The 12,088-nt window shown below is 40.0% G+C and overlaps 1 protein-coding gene across 8 annotated transcripts in view; it reads left to right on the top strand.

The window, feature by feature from the left end:
* The window catches only part of msi2b (musashi RNA-binding protein 2b), a 279,565-nt gene that overhangs the window by 11,071 nt on the left and 256,406 nt on the right, over nt 1-12,088 (top strand). The window lies entirely within an intron of this gene.

The raw sequence follows: 12,088 nt of genomic DNA, 5'->3' as shown, positions 1-12,088 counted from the left end.
GTGCTCACACAGCAGATACGAAGAGATAAAAAAAAAAAATAGTCTGCACCCATTGTTCTCACCTTGTCTGCGCTGTTTCACCAAAGCAATTAAAGTTGAAAACATGAGACTTAAAGGAAATTTTCAGCATGATTAAGGTTATGTTATTTTCTGTGTTACCCCACTGTTTTCTATCCATATAATATTTTTCCATTGTTTTTATCCTGATTTGCTTATTTCATCCCTCATCACAGCTGTTTGCAGTGGCAAATGTTTTGAAATGAACTCTGTCTTATTATGACAATCCTGTAGCAGAGGTTTCTGATTTTAGTCTGCAGCAGTATTAAATCAAGCTTTATTGTCTGTTTAAAGCATCAGAGTCTAAGTGGTGAAACCATCTTGCTTTGGCAACTTGCCTCTTGACTTGACAGGGTCATGACTGACAGGAGACGGGCTCTAATATATCTGCAGAGAATGCAGGCAGTTGGTTGAAACGTTTACATTTGGGTGAAAGGAGGAAATCTGATTATTTGAAAGTGGAATCAAGACCTTCCTTTCATGTGGTTTTGAAGGTGCACATTATGCAGAACGGTGAATTATATTTTGGAGTGAACAGGCCTGTATTACCCTGACTGAATTTGCGAGAGATGATTGGTGACTTTTCAGTGACAGTGATGAATTGCATTTACTGGTTGAATTCGAAGTCTGTTGAGTTGGTCTGGAGTTGAATGGGATTGAATATCACAAGTGATTAAGAAATATCTTTGTTGTGTTGCATGCGTGTAGAATTTCTCACAATTAGCACTGAAACAATGGGTGATTTTAAAAAATAAGCCCAACTCCAATCACGCAGGAACTGTGGTACAGGCTCTTCATGATGCGCATTATCTTTTGTCTTCTTGATTACTGTTCTTGAGCAGTTCTATTGACAATTAAAAATTCAGCATGTGCAGATGGTGTTGTGGCATACAGTCAAAGGCTTTGTTGACATGCCCTCTCACACCATCCCCCAGATTTTACTGTGGAGGCTATAGCACAGCACACTGTAGCGCTATTCAGCATCGCTATCAGGGCTTTTTCCACCTAAACCAGGTGGAAATCGATAATAGATTTTCTCCTTTCCACCGGATCAGAGAGAGGCATTGTTAAAGACTTGGTTAGGTTTCAAATAAGAAATTGGCAGTGCAGACTTTCAAAGCCACAGCACATGGTGACTTAAGGATATCGGCATATGGCTGAAAAACTACCAGTGTTTCTCTGTTTTCTTGTGTGGCAAGTATATCACTTTAACTTCGTCTGCTGTAAGCCCTGCTCATAAATGTCCAAGGTGCAGTAAAACAGCTCAGATGTTTGATGATGCTTCCAGTTTTTAAGTGAACCAGAAACTCCACTGCTGTCGTGGTTATTGCTGATCTTTTTTAAAAGAGCATTATACCACTTTTTTTTGCCATGACTCACACAGAAATACAATATTTTGAGCAGTTCTACAGGTCTTAAACATATTTGTCATTCTACCTTGCGTGATTCATAACTCAGTGAAGTAATGACACCATAACAGAATTTGTGGCACTACACAAACCTTGTACCAATGATTTATAAAATGGCTATAGGGCAAGCTTGTTAGAGGAGAGAAATGGCTGTATTGAATGTGGATTATAAAGGATCTTAAAGCAATGGGATTAAGCCAGATAGATTAACATTGCATGGGTTTGTACTTTAAAAGACCTTTAAAAGAAGTCTAATTTAGAACTTCCCATTTAGAAAGTTCTCTCTGTGGCGGATACTTTCTTTTGTCCCTTTTCCCCAACTCCGCTGTGTGCCTGCCTGGGAATAGGGATTTGTTTAAGGAGGCTCGTCTTGGCAGTTGCCTCGGCGGCACGAGCTTCGGGGAGCAAATCGTGACGAGACCAATCAGCGTTAATTTTCTCACGGCTAGCAATGACCTCACAGGTGAACCCTGCCAATGACCTCGTGCTGCCGAACGCTGCGGCATAGTAACTCTATACAGTATGTACATCACGTAGAGTAATGCTGAAAACAGGCAGGAGGTGAAGGTGAACACGGAGGACATTTCACTGTAAACAACTGAAGGTGTTAGCACTGGGATGACAGGATCACAGGAAAAACATCTTGTATCAGCAGGCATAACTGACACTGCCCCCAAACACGGACAGTTCCAAGTGTCAAGAGACAGTGAGAAAAGCGACAGACGATTATTGGGGTACCTGAAAGTGGACACGCCCTTATTTTGATTCATATCTGACGTAGCATGTACGACAAATCAGTTTGCCTTCATTTGTCCCGTTTAAGAACAAACGTGAAACCTTTGTGTTTCTAATGTCAGCATTGTATGAAATGTAAGTTGCTGTCATAATAAGACAGTTGACTTTTTTGTTTTTGTTTGTACGAGTCAGTTTTTTGCAGATATGACGAGTAAGTCACAGAGCACTGTTTCCTTCTGATTTCCACCCAGCGTTCGAGAATCATGTATATGTATGATTTGAGTAATCTTAGGGGGGTTTTGTGACTATCTGCACCAGAATATTGGTAAAGGGCACAGAGGGGAGATAACCACAGGTCCTGTCAATCAAAGAAAACAGGCTAAAGAAATGCAAACTGGCACCCACATTACAAATGAATAATGTCACCCAACTAAAGCTTATCTCATGACTTAAAAAGAACATTTTGTATTATAAATAGAAGCTGTGCTTACAAGTCATGTCAAAGGTATCAATATAGACCGGTCCACAAATATTCAGGGATTAGGTTGCATCTGAGGATGATTGACAGATGAGAATGAAAGGATTAAACAATGATGATGTGATGCAAAGTGCTTTATGCACATTCATTTATGCCTCGTCTCCTCTTAGCCTGGCTGGGGATAGCCATGGCTTTGTTAGATAGGCTGCTAAAAGTAGCCTTAGAATGCCACGATTTCTCTGCAAATTCTCAACGTGTAGTTTCCCTTTTTATGTATACTTTATTGATCCCCTTGGGGAAATTCCTCTCTGCATTTAACCCATTCAATCAGTGAAGCAGTGGGCAGCCATTGGGCGCCCGGGGAGCAGTGTGTAGGGACAGTACCTTGCTCAGGGGTACCGCAGGGTAGCCGTTCGGTGGGTTTGAACCACCGACCTTCCGATCATGGGGCCAACACTCTACCTACTGAGCTATCCCTGCCCCCTTTTGACAGAAATGATTTTATTATCACCTTTACGTACTTTAGATGCATTGCAATGAGGTTACTTTTGAACAAGGGATGCGAATACCAAATGTATTCATCACCACTTACTATAGTTTTCTGTAAAACTGTAAAAATATTTGCCTACATTTCCATCTTGAAATTAGTTAGCAGATGTGATAAGTGTAAGAAACGGAGGTTTTCTTTTTTTGTGGAGAAACATCCTGCTCTAATTAATAACAACAATAATGGGAAGGTAAAATGGGACTGATTAATAACCTTTTGGGTTTAATCAGACAGATAGTATTACATAATCGTCTCGTTATCAGTGTAGATGCTTGATAGATTTTTAAAGTCTATTGCAAACCCCTAAAGTTTTAAATCTGCCGTTCAGATTTGCTATTTTTCCCCAACTAAATTTCAGGCTTGTTTAGAAATTGAAAATTCTCTGAAAAATAAAGAGAAACTATCAACAACCCACCCACCTTTTCAGTACTGCCACTGCATATAGAAGGCAGTAAAGAAGACAGAGATGAGTTGATGCTGTTCCATGCGATCTTCTCGTTTGATATTTTGCAGTAATGCTCAAACTGAAACGTGTAAACGAGACCCGCTCCGGGTTTCCTGGAGAAATCAAAGAGACGGCTTCTGCCGACATTGCTCGAGATTTACCACTCAACTGTTGGCGTCATTACCGCTGCTGCCGGTGCTTTTGTTTCCCACAGTGGAGTCACACACAACCATGGCATGTCCCAGCATGATTTTAATTGCCAGTGGGACTGTGGCCACTTCAGTGGGAGATGAGTTCTGATGGCTTGTTATGGAAATGAAAGGAAAGCGCAACATCCATTTACAGAGCAATGGGCGTAACCCTTCCCTTGTACCTCATAAAGGGATTTGCCATGTAAGCCATTGAGAACAGGTAGTCGGTGCGTCTCTGGGAGTCTATAGGATGTTGAATCTTTGTGCATGAAAAAAGAAATGTGTACTGCAAAATAAGCAACTGTGACAATACTTTGAGAGATGCTTGTTTTGCTTGCCGCTGCAGTTTTCTTTACTGAAACTCAAGATTTGCAAACCGCTTGCTTTATCAGCGCGCAAGATAGGTAACTGTGGTAGTAAACTGGTTGAGATCATTTAGGGGCATCACACAGATCCACCATTAAACCACTGTCCTGAATTTTACTTTAGATTGTGGCAGCTGTGACTGTGGCTTCCCTGTTGACGGCCCTCTGTTAGTGCTGGCCTGTCTCTGACAGCTGGAGTTTCCCCCCTTTCTCTTTGCCTCCTTCTTTGTCTCCCTGTCTGTCTTTTCACGTCACGTTCCCTTTTTTCCTTTGCCTCTTTTCTTTCCTCTTTCTTTCTTTTTTTCTTCTGTGAATGGTAAATTGACCAGTGCACCAACCTCCTCCACTTGTCTGCGTTCCACACATCTCTCTTAGGGACTGTTTGCGCTCTGTGTGGCTGCTTGCAGAAGAAAAAACCTCCCAGGTGTGTTGAGGTTCTAGAAATTTCAAGACTCAAGTTTTAATGAAGTCAACTAACAAAGCTGCATTCCCTTCCCCAGGCCATTTGTGCTGTGACCACATGTACACACACTGTATTGGAAACAGGTAGTTTGATATCCACATTTGAAAACAAAACTGTCTCCTTTGCTTGTTTTCTTTTAATATTTTATCTCTCAATCTATCATTCTTCCTCACTGCTACATCCTCCCCTTTCTGTGCCCGTTTCTGTCTTAGTCTTTCAGGATTACAAGGCCTTGTAAATCTAGTCTTACACCTTGCTCAGTTATTTGATCTAGATTTAGCATTATGATATTCCCCTTGTCAAAATGATCCTTATTTTAAATGACACAGCTCACTGCTGGGAAAATGAAACCTCCGTAGCTGCCAGCCCCTTTGAATGTCCCTGTGAATTTATTAAAAGCACCAGCTTCCCCGTTCCAACTCAGATCTGCACAGCTGCACGAGTCCGAAAGAATATTCAAGGACAAAAGTCTATAATGTAATTCGTGCAACAGAATGCCGGATCATTATCTTTGGTGAGCGTCACTTTATGACTGTGAGCCCTCCCAAATATTTTCAGTGTTAAAGAACATTATTTCCTATTAGACTTCTTCTTTTTCAAGCAATTTCTGCTGTGCAGATAGCACACAGAGTAGAAGAAAGAGAGCGAATGTTGTGTTGTGCAGGCTATTATCCAAACCTGACATTGCATTTCAAGGCTTGTGGCACAGGTTTTATCCCGGTGAGTGACCAAGATGTCCAGCTGAAAGAAAAATAATATTTTCTTTATCTCTTGAAATAAATGCACTTTTGAAATCAGGCTTTATAACTGACACTAAATGCTCCTCACTGAGACCAAGAGACAGTCCGATAGTAAGCAAAGACAACTTTGACCAAGACGACAGGAAAGTGACAAGCAACTTGATGGGAATTCTTCGCTGTCACTCTTGTGTCACCCCCTGAAAAAAGCAGATGTGCAGCCAACATGAATAAGCCCCTCCTCAGATGGAGGTTGACACAAGGAGTTGTTTTTTCCCCCTGTGGTAATGGCTGCTGTGCTGAAGCTGGAGATGGGTTTAAATCCCTGACCTGTCAGCTCCTTTGCTTTCAGTGGCCTCGGTGGAACTGCTCCAGATGAAAATGGGGCCAGAGCAGAGTCATATGAATGACTGTTTGTTTGGTGGTCAGACACAATCACCAACTGAGTGACCCAGTTAACGGGTAGTCAAAGCAATGTTCAGTTTGATTCGTGCACTTTTTTTTTTCTTTTAATGTTTCACACTTTCTAAATGTATCCTGTGTTCCTTTCTTTATGCCTTCCACCAATATTTATACTTCAACTGAAATATAAATGATTTGTAAATGTGAATGCTAGTGTAATTATTATTATTATTTATTTTACTGCAAATATAATTCGAATACGCATTTTCTTTTGTTTGAATAATTGCTATTGCGCTTATAAATGGAGGGTACGTGCGTGCGAGTCTTCTTTCCTCTGCTTCACTTTTTTTTCCTGCTGTGGTCTCCTTGGTTGCGGGTGGAGAGTAATTAGGTTTTCTAGGGGATTGAGGGGCTCTTACAATGCTTACCAATGGCAGCCGTCAGGCAGGCTAGTGCTGGCAGGGCAGAGAGGACAGAGGGCTGTGCAGGAGCCTGGCACTGCTAAACCTGATGCTGACTGACAGTAATGAGGACAGCTTGCTAGCCAGGATAGAGAGGAGAGGCGTGCAGAGGAGAGGAGGGCATGGTCCTCCACTATACCTCTCAAGACCTCTTATCAAAGCCTCTGTGCACACACACGCGCGCGCACACACACACACACACACACACGTACCACGAGAAATACAAACACAAGCACACACAAGTTCAACATGTACTAGGTAGACCAGAGCAGATACATCACAGGTCGGTGTTATACCTGTGTTCTCGGGCTTATAAATCTAATAAAAAGGATCAGAAATAAGGTAAACTGTGATTACTGGAAAAACATTTTAGAACATCTGGAGACCTTTTGTTCGCTCCCTGGAAAATAGCCTTTAAGTACTTAGAAAGGAACAATGCATTTCCTGAAATATGTATGGTAAACGACTTTAGTGTTGTCCGATGTTTTTTTTGTGTGTTGCTGTAGTTACAAAACAATCGACCGCAGCTAGTTATTAGGATTTGCTTTTGCAGTTGTTTCTGATCACGATGTCACCAGGAATCTAAGTGGCTTTGGTCAGCACAACGCAGCAGCATCACTGACCTTGGGGCCTCTTCAGCTGTAGCACTCTTGGATATTAGCGCTCTACAATAATGCGGCAGGTCTTGTAAATTAAAAAGAAAAAAAAAATGGTTTAACAATAACATCTTTTTTTTCCATCCTCTCAAGTCTCTACACATCCAAGGCATTACATCGGGGAGGGGCTTTAGAAGGCATTTCTAATTTTTTAACTGTGACCTCTTTGAGATCGCGTTCGAATGAAACATGGGGAATAATTAAAAAGGGACGGCCAGCTTAATCAGGATGATGAGTTCTATTGTGTTGTCAGACGCGTTACCTTGCCATCCAATTTTGATTTCTCATTGCTTCTCAATAAATTTACACCTGTGGTTCTGCTTTTGTACATGCTGTCTGGGATCGGTACAACAAAGAGTGACATATGGCACCCACAGCAAGAGAGGCTCTGGGGTGTCAAGATGTGTGAAGTTATTACAAATAGACCTATGGCTATTTATAATAGCAGCATTTCTTACTGGAAGAATGGGGAGAAATTTTAGGAGGATCTCTGAGTATATGATTATTTTGTATTAATAAGTACACATCAAGGCTATACGTGTGATATTGCTTTAAGACGACTTAGCTGGAGTTTTGAGGTTGAATTTAACTGGTCCTTATTTATTTATATTATTATTATTTTTTTATTTTATTTAAAAAAAACCTGACAGAACATGTTGTGTTTTGTAAATCTGTCTTGTTTTTTTCTTCTTCTTCTTTTTTTTAAAGCTTTATTCGTGACTCATTTCCAGGAGTAAGGTTTTAAACATTCAGCAGCCGCACTGCATCCACAGTTGATTCGTAATTATAAAAGTGAAGCTTAAGTGTGATCATTTTGAGTTGGATGTGTCTGTCGGACTGGAAGGATGCCTGACCAGCTCACTGAAGTGTTCTGCCATGATTGGATCCAGTTGTCATTCTAGTGCAAGATATTGGAATTTTGTCCGCCAGATAGCTCTTTCTCACTTTGACGTTGTTTGACAGTTCAGTTTTTATGTGCTGTCCTGATTTTTTTATTTATTTATTTTTTTCAGGGCACCAACCTTTCAGATTAAGACTGATATTCTTTGAGCTAGACAGCTCTGTCAGGTTATTAGCTGTGCTATTGTGGGTGGTGTGATTAGTAGTGATGGTCAATAGCTTTTTGTTGCCCTTTTCTGGTTGAACTGCTTGTTTGCGACACATTTCTGGATCTAAGCTTAGGGGTTGAGGAGGCTGCACGGCATATATTTAACAACATTTTCCTCAAGCTTTGATCACACGACAGAGGTAACTCATAAGTACATAAAGGCCTTTCTCAGTGTAATAATTTGTTTTGTCACTGCTCTCATGCAGTCAGTTGAGTAACATTCAAAAAATAACCAAACATGAGACAACAAATAACAAGCCACTAATGAAAATACATTCTTTGCTGTAATTATACATTTCGAGAACCTGCGCTATTATTTTGCTTGTCACTCTCATCGGCTGTGCTTTCTTTGTTTTACACCGCAAAATGTCTTTAGTTGAAGGTGACTGCTGTGTATCTGTTATCACTCTAATGTATACATATTATGTAATTAGCTGAAACCACTGAAAGCTTTGTTGTTTAATTAAAATGCTAAAATTTTGAGTGAATTACTTTTTCATTTAAACAGATGGTGCTGATATAAGATAAAAAAGGTTAACAGGATATAAGTGTTTCAAGATTAGGAGCATAATGCATTGTAGCTAAGTTCTAAAGCAAGTGTCCTTTATAAAGCATGCATGTTTTATATAAGCTAGTGTATTTAACTGAATTTACACTAAATGTTCCTACTTAGCCTGAGTTTTCCTGGATTCACAAGTGCAGTTGTGTTTAGTAGTTCTTTTGTACTATTTTGTGCTTCTGTACATGAATATGCAATATTGTGCAGTATGCCCATGGGACTGCTGATGTTTTAACTTTAACTTACTAGTGGTGTGATCATTATTTCAGTTATGTCTAGGCTTTGAGTGTTGTGGATGTGTTTTGTGGTTTTCAGTGTTTGTGTGGCCAAGAATAATGACCGAGAGTCCTGTTGCGATTAATGAAGAGTGTAGATGTTCATGGTTGTTGTGCAAGTGTTAATAAAACCAGTGTTCCTGTGTGGCCTATGTGATAGAAACTGAGGTCTCTGCCTCTCAACACATTATAAATCCACAAATATGAGTGCTTTCTAAAAAAAAACAAAAAAAAACTAGACTGATTACAGTAGACTTTTCTGTGTTAACGATAGCTTAAGTTAAGTTTACTATAAAATCTTCTAAATTGAGGTTATATAAAATGCATTTAGCTTAAATAATAGAACCTTTTTACTTTGGTATGTAGTAGTTGCAGCAACCAGCTGTTTCCTCAGAGTTTGAACACCCTCACTACCACTTTAGATTGCAAGACAGTTTATATGTTTATATCTCCTACAGTCGTTGTCTGCCTTAGACAGACAGATTTATGTTTCATTTATAAATGCAAACAGTTGACCAGTCAGTCTGATGAACACAGCTTGTCTGTGACATGTCTCTCTAAAATAGGGGACTTGACTCAACTGGTTGCAAGTAGTCACAGCCCTCAAAGCAACTAATTGCACACAGCTGAAATAATGTTGGTCGAAACCACTGTTTTCTGTGTCGTGACTGTAGCACTGAGCACTGCCTTCCCCTTGGAAACTGACATTACTTAATTTTAAGGCAAAAATGTAAGTTTACATTTGTCTTTTAAAATTATTATTATTCAGTTTTATGGCACAAATATGCTTCTCAATGGTCCCACGTAACATAAAATCTTAATGGTATTCTTGGAAAATCTGGATATGTTCATATGGTTGTGGTAAAACAAGGGAAGATGTATAATAGCAGAGGCTGCGCTGCTATGCTAGGTTATATGGAGTTGTCTGTTCTCAGATTCATAATAATGCATAATTTTTCAACCTAAATGGGGAAAAAAAATCTGTGACTTTCTGCACTGAGCTTAAGTCGTATGCTTATTTTTTATTTTTATACGATGACAGCTGCTGCTGCAATGTGTCATATTGTGTACCTAAAAAATATACGGTACGCATGTGTTACACACCAAGCCTTCAATACTGAATTACTGCATCTAAGTCAGGGTGCTAAAGAGCTTAGCTGTTCCTCTACATAATGCCTCGGTCCTCAGCTGTGACCTTTCTCTTCCGCACATCATTCACGATTATACTGCTGACATGTTGGCTCATGCCAATAATTTTTCATTGGAGGCAGTGTCAGCCACATCATATTTTATCATCTGGATAAATTTGTGTTGTGTTTTCATGTGGGCTCACCATAATTTGTATTTGTCTGTTTATGTGCCTGTCCTAGAGATTAGATTTTGCATTTAATTTAAGTCGGAAAAGAATTCAGATGTAAACACAATCTGGCGCCAGAAGGAGGGGAAAAATGCTTATATTTGTGTATAGTCTCAAAATGAGCAATATGTAATATGAGTAGGATACAGTGCATGTGTCAGTATGTGTGTAAAACAGTGAGTGTTAAGTCTAATTGTTGAATGTTGTCTTTGTGTTTCTTAAATTTGTAAGGTCTTAGCTCAATCTATAGGATCAAGACATTCCTTTGTCTCTGACCACTGGCTGGAGAGGCTTTTATTGCAGATACATTCTATCTGGAAGATCTGTTTCTTGTGATGTTATTTCCTGCTTTTATGATCCTTTTGGTGAGCAGGAAGTCATGCAAACAGAGACACATGCATACAGAGAGAGAGAGACACACACACACACACACGTTCTTGCACATGCATACAGATGCTTACACATACACACACATAGTGCCTTGTCTTAGAACCATTGGGGGGGTTTACGGTGGGAGGTGCTTGTGTTGTATTGTGTATTGTAACTGTCATGTCAATAAAAGGCAGCAAGAGGAGGCCGTCATCGGGGTCAGTCTGCGGTAGGATTCAGGGTGCTTTCTGAGACACCTTGCCTCCCTTGCTAGCAAGTAAAAGATGTTCGTCTTGTTTTTGTCGTTAACGAGAATAAGTTTCTAAACTAGTGGGGCTTGTGGAAACACAGACCCAACAGTGAGCTTGCACAAAAGTGAGGCATGCATCAGACACAGTGTGAGTGCACAGACTCAGTGCATAATGATCACATGGTGCTTGAAAAATTGAGGGGATATTAAAAACGATAATTTTGTGTATGATGTGATTGTTTGGGGTATTTTACTTATAGGCAATATTTCATATGGATGAACAGTGTTCAAATGCAGATTTTTGCATCCAGAACTGAGTCAAACTCAATTCTTTTTCATGCTTAATGAAATGGTCTCCAGAGTGATTTCATTTCCAAGTGCACCTTATGCACTTCTGTGACTTAGAAGTCAAAAAATGTGACTTTATTAGACAGCATTTGAGTGCTCTGTCTGCAAATAACAAAATAGACCTTGTAACAGAAAGCATCTTTTTTTTTCTTCTGTGTTAGAGTGAATTGTTAAATGTTTGTCATTTTTATGTTCACCATTTGTACATTGTTTTAACTATGATGAAAGAAATTCCACTGTCCTTCCCTCCAGATTCTCGAGGTTCTCGGTGGGGGGCTGTAGTCTTTTATCACAGACACATCCTTGTGCTTTTGATGTAAGCTTCCTGTGTTTACGACCCTTTGGTCAGCAGGAGGTCTGACGCACACACACACACACACACACACACACACACACACACACACACACACACACACACACACACACACACACTTACAGAAATTCACACATATACATAAAATGCTTTGCCTTAGAACCAAGGGGCGTGGCTTTGTTCTGACGTGTTTTGTGTGAACTGTCTCTCAATAAAAGGTAGCAGGAGGAGGTCAGATCTGGGGGTCATTTTCGTGGTGGACACAGACGAGGCCTCCCTTGCGCAAATAATCGATCGATCGACTGTCTTGTTTTCTTCATGATGAATAAGTCTCTAGAATTAGCGGGGCTTGTGGAAACACAGACCCAACATTCTGCTGTACGATTTTTTTGTGTATAAATTGTGAGCTGCTTTGTCCTGCAGTTGTAAAATATAAAGGAGTAAGTGCATGTTGAATTAATAAAATAACACTGGTTATTATAGACAGCAGGTTATGAATCCCCCCCCACCACCACCACCTAACAATATAAGTAATTCTGCAGCTCGATGGTCTTTGTAGTCCA

The sequence above is a fragment of the Astatotilapia calliptera genome, chromosome 10 (assembly GCF_964374335.1).
Source record: "Astatotilapia calliptera chromosome 10, fAstCal68.1, whole genome shotgun sequence".
In the NCBI taxonomy this organism is placed as follows: domain Eukaryota; kingdom Metazoa; phylum Chordata; class Actinopteri; order Cichliformes; family Cichlidae; genus Astatotilapia; species Astatotilapia calliptera.
This window is presented reverse-complemented; position numbering and strand designations above follow the sequence as displayed.